General features: G+C 40.7%; 1 long non-coding RNA gene across 1 annotated transcript; it reads right to left on the bottom strand.

Annotated features, from left to right (window-relative positions):
- Window positions 1-678: 678 nt before the first annotated feature.
- On the bottom strand, window positions 679-10,649 carry LOC133136546 (uncharacterized). Its single transcript, XR_009709540.1, has 3 exons — window positions 10,527-10,649; window positions 5,815-5,876; window positions 679-751 (listed from the first exon to the last, which is right to left on the bottom strand). It is a non-coding gene; the product is annotated as an uncharacterized LOC133136546 (long non-coding RNA).
- Between the last annotated feature and the right edge of the window lie 2,929 nt (window positions 10,650-13,578).

Genomic DNA, 13,578 nt, shown 5'->3' with positions numbered 1-13,578 from the left:
TATCATATCAAGCCTACCTGTTAGGTTTTTGTTTTGTTTTGTTTGCCCACTGTGTTTCTAAGGTCCAAGATCATTCTCTTTCCAGCTCTCACTGCATTGTCAGAGCTGACTGTGCAGAGCTTTGAAATGATGGCTGACACTGTTCAGTTTGTCTCAGTCTGAATCCAAACTGCGAAACAACCTTGTTCTATTTTTCCTTGGTGAGTGGACCTCGGGCAAAACCATTTGGAAACCCACCCGGTAGGCATTTCCACCTGCTCTGTGCTGTGCATACTGCAGGGATGTGCTTGCCAAAAGGAGTTAGCACTGGAAACCAGCACTTCTGGAGGATATTACTTCTGAGAATCCTTTCAAGTGCGGTGATTAGTTTGCATAGCTTACGGAAGTAGAATCCAATACCTGCTCTTCCGCCAAGAACAGCAGGAGGCGGTCTGCATACAGACGATGAGGTGGGTTTCAGACACTTGTGCATCTTTTGTTTCAGGAGATATGATTACATTACATTTGTTATTTGGCTGACACCTTTATCCAAAGCGACTTACAGTTCAAGATCGAACCACTGACTTGCAGGACCCAGTCATGTACCTTAACGACTACGCTACAGGCTGCCGTAGTGATGATGATTAAATGATAAATGAAAGAAAATTAACCCGACTCACGTAGCTTTCCAGCAGGCTTGGGCTCCGTAGCTTGTCGGCTCTGATTTGGGCTCGACCACAGCTCACAGACGTGGTTCCCCAGGATCAGCTGCCTACCGTGGAAAGAAGCACACACTTATAAGCTCCTGGACTGATTCATAATGTAGTCCAGGTGTGCGTCTACAAACACACTTTGTACAAACATATTCGATTTCAGCTTCAGCCCTTGGTTAAAACATGCACACACACGCAAAAAACCCATGTGCGTACATGTACACACAAATGCGTAAACACATACACACACACTTGAAAATCTCTAAATCCAACAGGACATCACTATTTTCACAGTATCCACTTCAGAACTTTGAGCAAATCCATTGACAAACCTCAGGCCCCATGGCAACACATTCTTTCCCAATGCTTTCAACAAGCTCCACATAATAAATAAAAAAAGTACCAGGGGCTTCAATTTGCTATAAACTTGAAAGACGGGCATAAAGAGTAAATAAAGAAAAAAAATGTATTGAACATATTGTATTTGTATTACTCTCAGTCTTAGAGGCATTGTACTTTCAGAAAAAGTAACAAAACAATACATACCCCCTGAATATAAGTACCAGGCAAGGCAAATAGATTTCAGCTGAAGGTTTTTTATCAGTTTTAATCCCTAATCTAAGCAGCACTCTCGTCTGTGGAATAATGGTTTTCATCCTGGCCATCCGGCTTGGCTGATTTCAGAGAGTTTTATCACTTGTCTCTCTCTGGAGGAAATAAGACACGTCTCTGAGCTCTCCTACTGCTGGGAGAAAATGCGGCCAGCAGATGGCACATGGGAACTCCACAGCTGGACTCGGGAGGGTCAGCAACAGCAACGATCAAAGGCAAGAAAACCTCTTCAGTCCCACATTGAATTCAATATCCAGGTAACACAAAGACATCCATTTATTTTATTATTATGTAAATGCTTTTAAGTTTTTATATGTTCACTTAGTATATGCATGCAATCTGTTGTATAACAAAAATCCAAAATACTTTCAAATGAGTAAAAGCTTTTACTGTTTGAAAAAATAATCTGAATTCTCAGAAAACGTAGACCTCAGGTATTAACATGTGTGTGTTACCAACTGCCAGCTTCAGTAGCGTGAATACAGTGTTTTATGAAAATATAAAATAAGCTTGTAGATTGACTTGTTATTGCCATGTTTGCACCACCCAAATGATATATGCAGCATTTGGTTGGATCTGAGTTGATAAGATATTTGTGTACACATCAGAATTTATTCTACTGCTGCCATCGATAGCAACATCATCAGTGAAGATAAGTGAGCCGGGTCTAGTGGCTGCCATACATACTACTGTACTCAAGCCATGACACAACATCCACCAATGAGTGGATGCGCATTGGAATATGAGCAGTTCCTTTATTTCTCCACACTTTCCTTTTTCCATCGCTTTGGTGGGTTTCTCTCATCTGTCTGTAGTACATTTAAAAAGGGTCCAGAGCTACACTTTTTAATTGTACTTTATAGCAAACTCTAACCTACTGTGGCTATTCTGTTACTGAGGCTTACCTTGCCATGTACAGTATTACTGCGTAGAACTGCTGCCTGAAGTTGCTGCATCAGGTATTATGGGAAGATTTGCCAGGTTTATCTGCGGTATTGATCTGCCTTTAGGAGATAAGCATACTGCATCGCTTTTCTTCCTCTCCCAGAGCCAGTGTGTATGGAGTCCTCAATTTATCGAGGTGGACAGGAAATGCTCTCTCTGTTCTAGGCTCTATACAGTACTACTGTTATAGTGCTATTGTGCTCAGTATATTCATCTTTGGGCTTTTCCTTTTTTCCCCCAAACAGTGAAAATCAATGTGGTTCTTAAGTGTAGTATTCCCTCACAACCTTGTTGGCCCTTGAATTCCATATGTTCAAACAAAGCCTGAACATATAGGTGAAGGGAAGGACCACCACAAGCTCAAATGCTGTGCACCACAAGAGCCACTATCAAGAGTGTATGAAAAAATGTCCTTCTGGTCCCCTTGACAACAGTGGCCAATTTGTCCCTAATGACTTAAGGTTACTTTGATTCCATAGTGCTTCCTACCATCCCTCCTGGGCTGTTAAAGATTGAAAGACTGTGCTAGCACAGCAGTTACGCAGTGCTCGTTTATGCAGACACTGGGATTCAATTAGATTACAAATGTTGTGAATTAGCTTCATTTGTGACAAAGCACCTTAATGGGATTGCCAACCTATACTTTTTGTGTTTGATTAGGTGGGGAAAACAATGAATATAATAAAATAATAATCAAAGTAATTTAAATAAGGTGTGTGTTTGTTAATCAGTCTTAGATAATGTTCAGTTCAGGTTTGCAGTTGCAAGTCTTTATAAGCACCACATAAACAATAATAACGAGCAAGGTCATTTGATAAAGATGACCACAGATTTCACACTCTATATCGTTCTAATACTTTAGTTTCGTTTTGTTTTTTAGTAAGGATATGGTTGGCACAAGTATTCACATTTTTCCAATGAATATGAATGTGTTCTGAATTTTTCATGAAATGCTTATGTAGTTCTTTTAAAGGAACATCACTGAATGATCACTTGTTCATCAGCATTGGAGATATAATGCTCTCCTCAGCAGTATACCCACATTGACAGGGAATGAAGTCTTGCACATTTCTGATACTCTGTGCCTAGAAGCCTGACGTATTATAAATATGTATAACAGTCAAAAGAGGGATGTGTGCAAATATAAAGGGAGAGATGAGAAAGAGCGACAGAGATGGGAAAGTGAACATCATCTCTCATCTGATATGATTTATTTTTCTTTTCTTTTCCCCCAAAATTGTGTTACAACTCTAAGTTTAGAGAAAACTGTCAGAAATAGTTTATATTCATAAATTCAAATTTTTAATATTTTAAACATTTATGGCAGAACATTATCTCAAGTGTGGAAATAAGGATAAAACATTACCTTTTTTTATGTGTATGTGTGTCTGTGTGTGTCTGCGTGTGAAATCGGGTGCTGCAAATGTATTCAAGGAAGGGTAATACATTCTGAATTTGTGAACCTGAAGTACATAGTTTCTGCTCAATTTAAGACATTTCATTAAGAAATGGAAGAATGCGTTTTCATGATTCATAGCGGAAAAGTTAAAAGTGTATGCTATATGGATTTAAACATATGAAACTTTTTTTTTTCACACCCAGAAAATATGAGTCAAATGAACTCTGAAGAATTACTTCTAGAAAGTACTTTAAATCCTGCATTCAGAGGGATTCAAGCCAGCAATAAGGGTTGGTCCATTTGATCAAAAAACATAAAGGGCCAGAGTGCATTGTAGCTGAAGTACAGACTGTACATTCCTCTCATACTCCACATGTCAATAGCTTGATTCTGAATGCGGTGGCCAAAGATGGAATTTTTAGAGGGTGGCACGCTGTAAAATACCAAACTGGTAACTGTCTTCTCTGATAATGTTAAAAAGCTGGAGAAATGCACACATCACGAGAAAGGTCTTTACAATGTCACAATATTACAATTTGAACATAACTGAGTTGACTATTAAGAAATTAAATGTGGATTGTGACACCCAGGAAATGACTAAATATGGCTTGAGCAAATGTAAAATCGAGAAATAGAAGCTTCCAGAAAGCCAGTGGTCTGCATATCACAATAGCACTGTCATTCCTCAAACCAATCCTTAGTGCAGACAACTTTAAATGAAACCCACATCAGTTTGTTGAAGGCCTGAAACAAGGATAAAAACTCACCATTCAAGCAGGACTATGACCAAAAGGATGAGGAACAAAGTGATTTTCTCTCAGTGGCCCAGTCAAAGTACTGACTTGACTCTGATAGAAAATCTTTTGTAAGACTTTAAAATTGCTGTCTTGAGCAAATTTTGAAAGAATAATGCAAGAGTAGACAAGAAAGCAAAAGTGGCACCTGCCTGGTGCACAATTGCAAGTCTCACAGCTGTAATGCTTCCATCAAGCATTGGCTGTACAAAATACAATTCTAGCTTTAACTTCTTTGACAACTGAAAGTGTTTAGTTCCAGCATGAAAGTGAATATATAAATAGCAGGCCCATTTTTAGTGAATAAAAATATTCACTTAAAATGGACTGGCTATTTATAATTTGTTATCCAACAAAACCAAGCATCATTTGAAGGAGTTGTTATTACTTATCATACCAACAGCCATTGCATAGTGCACCCTGCTCCAGCAAAAGGACAAAGACCTCCTTGGTAAACTCAGTTGCTGCTGGAAGTGGTGTTGGGGGACCAGTAGGGGGCGATCTTCCTCCTGGTCAAATTATCCCCAATTCCCAAGCGCAGTGATGGGGGCACTGTGCTGTAGGAGATGCCGTCTTTTGGATGAGACCAATGTCGTGACTCACTGTGGTCATTAAAGATCTCATAACACTCATCAGAAAGACCTAGGGGGTACCCCTGGTGTCTTGGCTAAATTCCCAACCCTGGATCTCTCAAACTGCTGCCTAATCATCCCCTGATTCAATTGGCAAGAGACACTTTCTCTCCCTCTCCACCTCAGCTGGTGAGCATTCTGGTGCAAAATGGCAGCTGCGCACCCAGGTGGGTGCTAGACATTGGTGGTGTTTGAGGTGAGTTTCCCCCTCATCACTGGAAAGTGCTTTGAGTGTCTTGAACAGTGCTGTTTAAGTAAATGCAATCTACTTACTGCATGGCACCATACGTTTTCAATCCCCTGTCTTACCTCATTACCATCTGATTAACAAAAATTCTCAATCTCAACCAAGTTCAAATGGTTGATGAAAACTGCTTGGGCAACAATACATCACTCCAAGAATACATTTGAAAATGAAGGAAATGGTTATAACTGCTGCATGACACAGTGTCATGTTTGACATATAACTCAGCTACTTTTTGATGGCTGGCAACAGTGGCAGCATTAAATAGCTATCGCCAGTTCCTCACAGTGTACAGTATGTGTAAAACTATGCTTGTGCTTTTCCTTTCATTAAGTGTCAGGCTTATTGGCTTCTCTGGGGATAGAGTATGGAGCCCTCCCAGGCCTCTTCATTAAGATGGAGGGTCAGCATCGCCAGCATTCCCAATAATGTTATCTCTCCCTGACACTTTCAATTTGGCACACAATCCTTCTCACTCAGTCGCAGGCATTCTGACCTCAATCAAAATGCGACAGGCTTGCTCCTTCCGCATGCAAGGGTCTCTCTCAGAATCCAGACCTGTGTTAACAAAAAAACAAGAAGCACACTCTTCAGGGGTGAAAACAGAGTGAGGAATCTAATGCTGGCTGCAGACTATGTTTCCAGGTTATCAAATATCAGGACAATCACGTAATTTTTTTAGTCAAAATAGGCAGGCCGTATATGGGGGACCCCACCCAGATGCCACTTTAAATGAGATCAGATGTCCGCTGTGTTATTACCTGTCCCATCAAGAGCCTGTCAGATAGCACTTGTCTCGCCCTTTTAGTGCATCACTCCTCTCGCCATGGTTACCACGAGGAGTAATAGCTGCCCCGATAAGGGCAGCAGTACGTCACTTGTCAGTTTTAATCAGTCCCCAGAGAGCAGCTCTGTTGAGTGTGGGGGGGGACCTGATCTTCACATGGGTTGTGACAGAGAACAGGAAGTAAGGTGAAGAAGCCTGTATTTGGCGTATACTAGAGAGATGCATTTTTTATATGCTCCAAGTGCAATGCAATTAAAAAAAGCAAATTACTGATTAGAATGGGCTCTCTTGATGTAAAAGACGAAATACCTCTGTGCGTGTGTGTGAGTGTTTATGTCATTTCATGCAAGAGAAAGGACGCTGTGTACTACTCATAACGAACACCCAATGCATCATCCTTTAGAAAAGCGTGAGAGACACAAGCAAATTGCCAGAAATAAATCAAGTAAAACACTTATCAAGGGGAAACTTGCAATGCTTACATAGTGTATAGTACATGCTTAATTGATTTCATTGTCTGAAAAAAAATGCTTGCGGACAGCTGACATATCGAGTTGTGCTTTATTTCTTGCGTGCTGTGATCCGAGCAAAAGTTTAAATTGCATCGTAGACAAGGTAAAAAATAAAGTGACAAGAAATTATGCATATTTCAGAAGCCTAAAATATTGAGTTTGTTGAGTTTTATTTACCTGACAGTTGGCTGTCAAGAGCCAAAGGAGAATCTTTTTATAGTGATATCTAATTTATTTCCTCTTGTCGTTTTATTTATTTATTTCCCGTGTTCATTAATTGTCCTAAGTCCTTAAGCGATGCAGCACAGGTGTAATTTAAGTCATCCATGTAGTTTGACTGCAGGAAAACAAAAAAAAGCCTACAAATATGTGGAAACGCAAATAAAATTAAAGGCAGCCGGGGGAAGCTTCACTAGCGAGAGCTGTGCCAATCTGCAGATGCCTTGGATGAACCATGCAGACACGACTGGCAGTTGTTTGTGCATTTTGTTGCGGAGCTCAGGGCAGTGAACGTCTCCAGATTGAATAGATACATATTTGAACTCATCTTTGTCTGTACCTGACAGCCGGCCTCATTTTCAGACAAGAAGAGGTTTTCCCAGAGTATACGGCCGGGCATTCCGCTCACCTGTGGTTGCCAGAGCAACCTTTGCCAGGTTTGACTCGGGCGTGGGAGGCGGCATGTGGGGTGGGGATAGTTTCATCTCGAGGCCATGCTTGAAGTTGAAGGTCTGTGATGCCCTGGGGCTGCTGCTATCCTTTTTTTTTTTCCTTTTTTTTTTTTTTTTTCACTTCACCAGAGGCCACCCTTTGTGTGGCCTGGATATGGAAATGCACTATTAATTAAAGAGTGTGTCAGAGAGAATGGGGAAGACACTGTTTCAAGGTGGATTAAAAGGTCAGTTTTGGCGTAGCTGCGTCGGGGGACCATCACGCCCCAGCGACAAACCCCCATAGCTCTGATTGTTCAAATGAATATTTAATTACCAATCCCTTAATTATCATCAGAGCTGTGGGCGGTCCGCTCAAGGAGGAATTGTACAAACTAATTGGAATATTCCAGAAGTGTAAAAATAGCAGACCCTTCTTAGACAACAGTAAAATGAAATTACAAGTAAAATGTTCTGATGACTCAGAAAGGGCGCATATGGAGATGCGTTGTGGACATTCTTAAAATATATATATTTTATTGTTTAGTTAATTCATTTATTTATATTTCTTTATTTAGTGTGAATTTTAAATAATTAGGTGCAGATTGTTTGAGAAATTCCAAGGAGCCTCACAGATTTAATGGACCCTGTGTAAACATACCCAAACATTCTGCTCAATTTCCCCACAGAAGAATAAATGCAGTCATTTCTGCTAAGATCTGACCCAGGGCAATGTAATGAGTTACAGTGACCAAAAGAGCAACTATGGTTGAAGAATGGATTAAATGACTTGATGAGTTTCATTTTAAAGTGGCAGCTTCAGTATATTTCAGTTGTACCCAGGGATGTCAAAACACCCAAGGGATGAATTTTCCCTTTGACACAAGGAATGCTTATTTATGCTTTGTAAATTGTTGGGGTTGTGTGTTGTCACATTATAAAATAATTCAAGGAAATCTAAATTTACTGCTTTCTAATTGGTCTAGCAAATGTACGAAAATCGTAACTGTCCCCATAGAAGAAGACTTTCTGACCGAACAAACATTACTCTGCAGATGCATTAGTAATAACATGCATAATGCTGCATTACTGATATTTGTATGCAGAATTCCCAACAACTCATTACTGCCCAACAGCTATTTGATTATTTTTTTTAGTTATAAAATGAAAACAGATTAACCACAACATGCAAATAAATACTGATTGCAATAACAAATTAACAAATTACTTTTCTGTCGATGTTTGTTATCTGTAATCAAGGAAATGCATAATCATTGTGCTATTTTCTTTAAACAGCCACAGTTTGAATATTTCAAAATTTTCCCCCAATGAATATGCAAGAGTAAAAATGAAGAAATAAAATGCTCTCCTTACTCATGTCAATTGCATGTCATTGTATATCACCTGCTCTTTCCCATTTTTTTATAAAGAAAAAATGAAAATTCACTAAATAAATACAAAGATATACAAATGACAAAGACTATATTTGATATATAGGCTACGCAAACCTTGAAATCCCATTGGATCACCTGCTTTAATAGCACTGAGGCAACCATGACTCACTAACTCTTCTCTCTCGTATTTTATCTACAGTGGCTCCTTTAATTACAGGATTGTGCTGCAGCCGCTCAGTAATCGAGCTTCTGAAATCATCATCAGGAATATGCATTCTTTTGTTTCTTTCTCGCTCGAGAGCCTTGGTAGCCACACTCCATTCTCCGGTGTCATTGTCGAGTATAATACAAGCTTTTAGGGCTGTTTGAAGATTGCGAAGTGCCCTACCCCAAACCCAAGCACTGAATGTCTGGGGGGGTGGGGGGGTGGGGTGGGGGGGGAGTGAGTGTGAGCGTGTGCGGGTTTACGTCCTGGTATCTACCACCTGCAGATAGGAGGCCTCAGCTGGGTTTCTCTCAGGACCTCCACAGGGACCCGGCTCCATTAATCCGCCACTGATTGATGAGTTTCATTTGTGGCGGTTGAGATGCGCTTCCCGATCCCTACGGGTCTGGCCAGGTTCTGGTAAGCTTTGAAGTTCTGGCTCGATAATTAAGGCTGATATTGAGCGAGGGAGCAGTGGAGCAAGACAGAGAGTGGGCCGTACGCTGTGGATGTGTGAGACATCTATGTGCCCTCACACACACACACACACACACACGGTCACACACACACACACACATGCACATGCACATAAGCATTCACCACAGCATACATGCGTACACACAAACAGTCACATGACACAATACTAAACGCACATATACTAAACTACTGTGTAAGATAATACATTTAAATGCTACAGTATGTGTAAATGCAGGTATGTTACATAACCCGATATTGAAATCATGACCCTGCTTTGTAAAATAGCTTGGAATCATGTCTGTCAGTTCCTCTGACTAACAATGTGAGAAAATCAAAACAATGTGGCATAGGTAAGACTTTACAGGCTTGTCATTTGACCCACTGCCAGCATGCACTACACACAGTTATGCATTAATTGCATCAAGGGCATGTACACACTGGCATATACTTTTTTCACACTGCAAGGAACACAGCATGTTCCTGTTCAGACTTCTGAGATCAATGGCACCAGAAGATGTAATTATGATAGGACTGATCCTGTTACAGCAGTGTTAAGTGAAGTATAGGTGATAAAAAAAAGAAGTAATCGTGTCTGTTTTGTGGTTGCTTTCTTTAGAATTTAAATGAAAATTGGACTGGGGACTTCACTGCAGTTAGCTCTCTCTCTCACTCTCTCTCTTCTTTTCTCTCTGAAGATTCAAGATTCAAACGTGCTTTATTTGCATGACAAGTGAACTTGTGTTGCAAAAGCATTGACAATAACAATGTATAACAACAACATCCCCCCCTCACACATAGGAAAGAGGGGGGAAAAAGAGTAACAACCGTTCTCGATATACATATGCAAAAATACATACACACGCTCGCTCTCTCTCTCTCTCTAGATGTAAATGTGTGTGAGACACAGCCTCTAGGATAACTATGGGATTCTCATACCTCGCAAGATCATGAGGATACATCCTTACATCGATGCGAATGTAATGGAGGTAGAAATGTTTCCCATCTACGTTTGGCTGTTCTCTGCACTCGGCTGAGATAACCAGGGGGGTTGATTTGAGCCAGACTGGCTATTGCTTTGACCCTGATCACAGCTCATCGCATGCGCTGTTTATCGTCTTTGGATTGCGCACCCATATTCGTTTGGCTAAATCAAGCAAGAACATTTCCAGGAAATTGTTCTGACCTTGATCCTCGCGGACGGCATTCCCAACATGGCCGTGCAATCATCTGAGAGGAGAGACGTTTCGGAATGGCCGTCCGCCGAGCGGGTCGCAATTGTCGTTGCGGAGGTAATTGGCCGGCATCCATGCGTTTACACTCAAGGTCCGGAACTTCGATTCATATTCTAATAGCCAATTGGAGTGGCCCACTCAGCAGAGGTTTATTACCATGTGACCTTTAACTGCAGGCCATCAGACGCTGGTCTGGAGTAGCCTACGCCGCGCTCGGGCATATGGAAGTTTCAGTTTCGGTTCCGGGCTCTTCGCTTGCTCGAAATGCCGCAGCAGTAGCCTGTTCGCATCGATCCGGTTCATTTCAACACAGGGAATTACGCCGAGATTAGCGCATACCAGGGGATACTTTCCAGCTGGTTAACCATGCGTGCTTATTCTACGATCTGTCCTCTGAAAGAGTCCTCTCTGCACTGTAGCGTGTCAGCACCGTTTAATAGTTTCAATATTATATCAAAATCGATTAGCAATGTACTCCCCACTACCCCAGGTCAATAAAAAGTGCCTATTCCCTCTCTCTCTCTCCCCATTGTCACACCGCAGGGACATTCAGAATCAATCTTTTAAGCTGCTTTTTTCTGAACAGTTCCCTAGATCACTGGGAAAGGATTTTGTATTTTAAGATCCCGTTTAGATGTGCGTTGGAAAATATTTGATTTGAGAACGCAACATGCCAAGAACTCCTCACTGTGATGCCATTAAAACTGTTAACAGTGATTGAAAATTAGAAAACAATTGCCAATTAAATAGTGGATTCTCAAGTTATTGTGAATTAAATCATATTAAATTGAGCTTGTCTTTTTGATAACCAAACCATGATCAGTGATTTTTGCAGGTCTGTTTAGAAAAACCAACACCAATTGAACATTCATTCATTCAGTCATTCATTATCCTAACCCGCTTTTCCTGAACAGGGTCGCAGGGGGGCTGGAGCCTATCCCAGCATACATTAGGCAGGAATACACCCTGGACAGGTTGCCAGTCCATCTCAGGGCACACACCATTCACTCACACACTCATACACTCATACACTCATACACTCATACACTCATACCTATGGGCAATTTAGACTCTCCAATCAGCCTAACCTGCATGTCTTTGGACTGTGGGAGGAAACCGGAGTACCCGGAGGAAACCCACGCAAACACGGGGAGAACATGCAAACTCCGCACAGAGAGGCCCCGGCCGACAGGGATTCGAACCCAGGACCTCCTTTCTGTGAGGCGGCAGTGTTACCCACTGCACCATCCGTGCCGCCTCCAATTGAACATGCTACTAGTAATTAAGTACAATCACAATTCCAGTTCACAAGCTGAGTTTATGAAGTGCAATGTGCTTGCAGAGGAAAATGCAGACTGTAGCATGACAGCAGTTACAGTGGGAAGATGATGGGTGATAATCTGCATTAATCTGCAATTAAATAGCACCTTTAACCTAAGCGCTGTATTGATGCTTATCATTTGTGCAAACACACTAACGGCAATTGTCTGTGATCCTTTTACAAACATCTGCTACATGTAACTCTCAGATCTGCAGATTGTTATGGCCCCTATTACACTGTTTCAGCCCAGATAGGGCAGAAATAGAATGAGTGAGACCAGAGGTGCATTCAAGATCGCAAGCATTAGTTAATGTTCACAAACATATTCAAACTTTCTGTTCACCACGAACCTTAGCTAACATTAGCTGACTATTTGAAAAGGTAGTGCGCTGTGAACAGAAATGGCTGCTGACAAGGAATATACTGGGAGAACAAAAGTTGACAATTATTTGGCTGTTATAATACACTTTAATCAATGTAATATTTGTTCTTACCTTAAAAAATAAATTTGCAGATAAGCAACGAATCAGCCAATTTGTATTCATCATTGTTCATCAATCGGTCAACAGTAAAAGTTTGCTTCAAACATAGTTCGCCATGAATGTTCGCTGTTTTGAACGCACCTGAGTTGTTCAATCAAGCAATCAATCAAGTTAATCAACTGCCTCTAATGTAAAAATATCAAGGGCTGGGAACCTGTGGCGTGTGCAGTGTTGTAATGCATGGTTATTTCAGTTACTCTCCTCCAAGATTATTTTGTTCTCAAGATGCTGGCTATTTATGAATTCCAAGTATATATAAAATTACAATGGGAGACAGAGCCTTCTCTTACAGAGCTCCCGTTTTATGGGACAATCTTCCTAGGCATGTTTGGGCTTGAATTGTCAAACCTTGAAATGGATTGGCTACAGCAGCAGCAGATCAATACGTCAAACAATAAGTCTCATAAATACCTAATATGGTTCCAATGTTATGGTTCAAAGTTTAAAAATGACATTTGTTGAAAGTTTGGTGAAAAATTTGGCTCTTCTGTAAAGTTCCAAAATTCCACTTACACCGCTCTTGTTCCAATCCCTTGATACCCGCTTTACACATTACTGTTCATCACTGCTCACTTTTATTTGCCTCTGATGACAACGGCCTGTGATGCTTCATGGAATGAATTGCCATTCCTTTAATTTTACTGCCTTTGTTTTCTTTTCTATTGTGAAACTGCCATTACCATTGGAAGCAATGCATTCAGTTGTGCGCCACAGATCACTGTTACACAAAAGCACTTTGATAACAAATGCTTTGACTTAATGCACGTGTCTTATATTAAATCTTTTAAAAGCTGGGCAGGACTCTTTAATCTTTTGACTACTGGCTGAATCCTGGTCTTTTGGTAACTTTTGGATGTTTGTTTTCCATGAGTCCTGAATATTACTAAAACAAAGGTACTGGAGCTCAAAAACTCTATGCCATGTCTAGGCAGATTTCTTAATGCCATTTGGAGACTCCAAAAGCACACATGGTAACCACATTATATTATGGGTCTTATGAGGTGTAAAATATTATATATTGTATATTAAATTATCCTAGGAGATGCATTGAAAGGCTCCTGAAAAAAATTCCCCCCTGCCTGTCACCCTCCACCTACCTCAATGTCAGATCTATATTCCACAAAACTACACATACAGATA

This window comes from Conger conger, chromosome 9 (assembly GCF_963514075.1).
Source record: "Conger conger chromosome 9, fConCon1.1, whole genome shotgun sequence".
In the NCBI taxonomy this organism is placed as follows: Eukaryota; Metazoa; Chordata; class Actinopteri; order Anguilliformes; family Congridae; genus Conger; species Conger conger.
The sequence above is the reverse complement of the archived record's forward strand: the minus strand, read 5'-3'. Positions and strand labels throughout refer to the sequence as shown.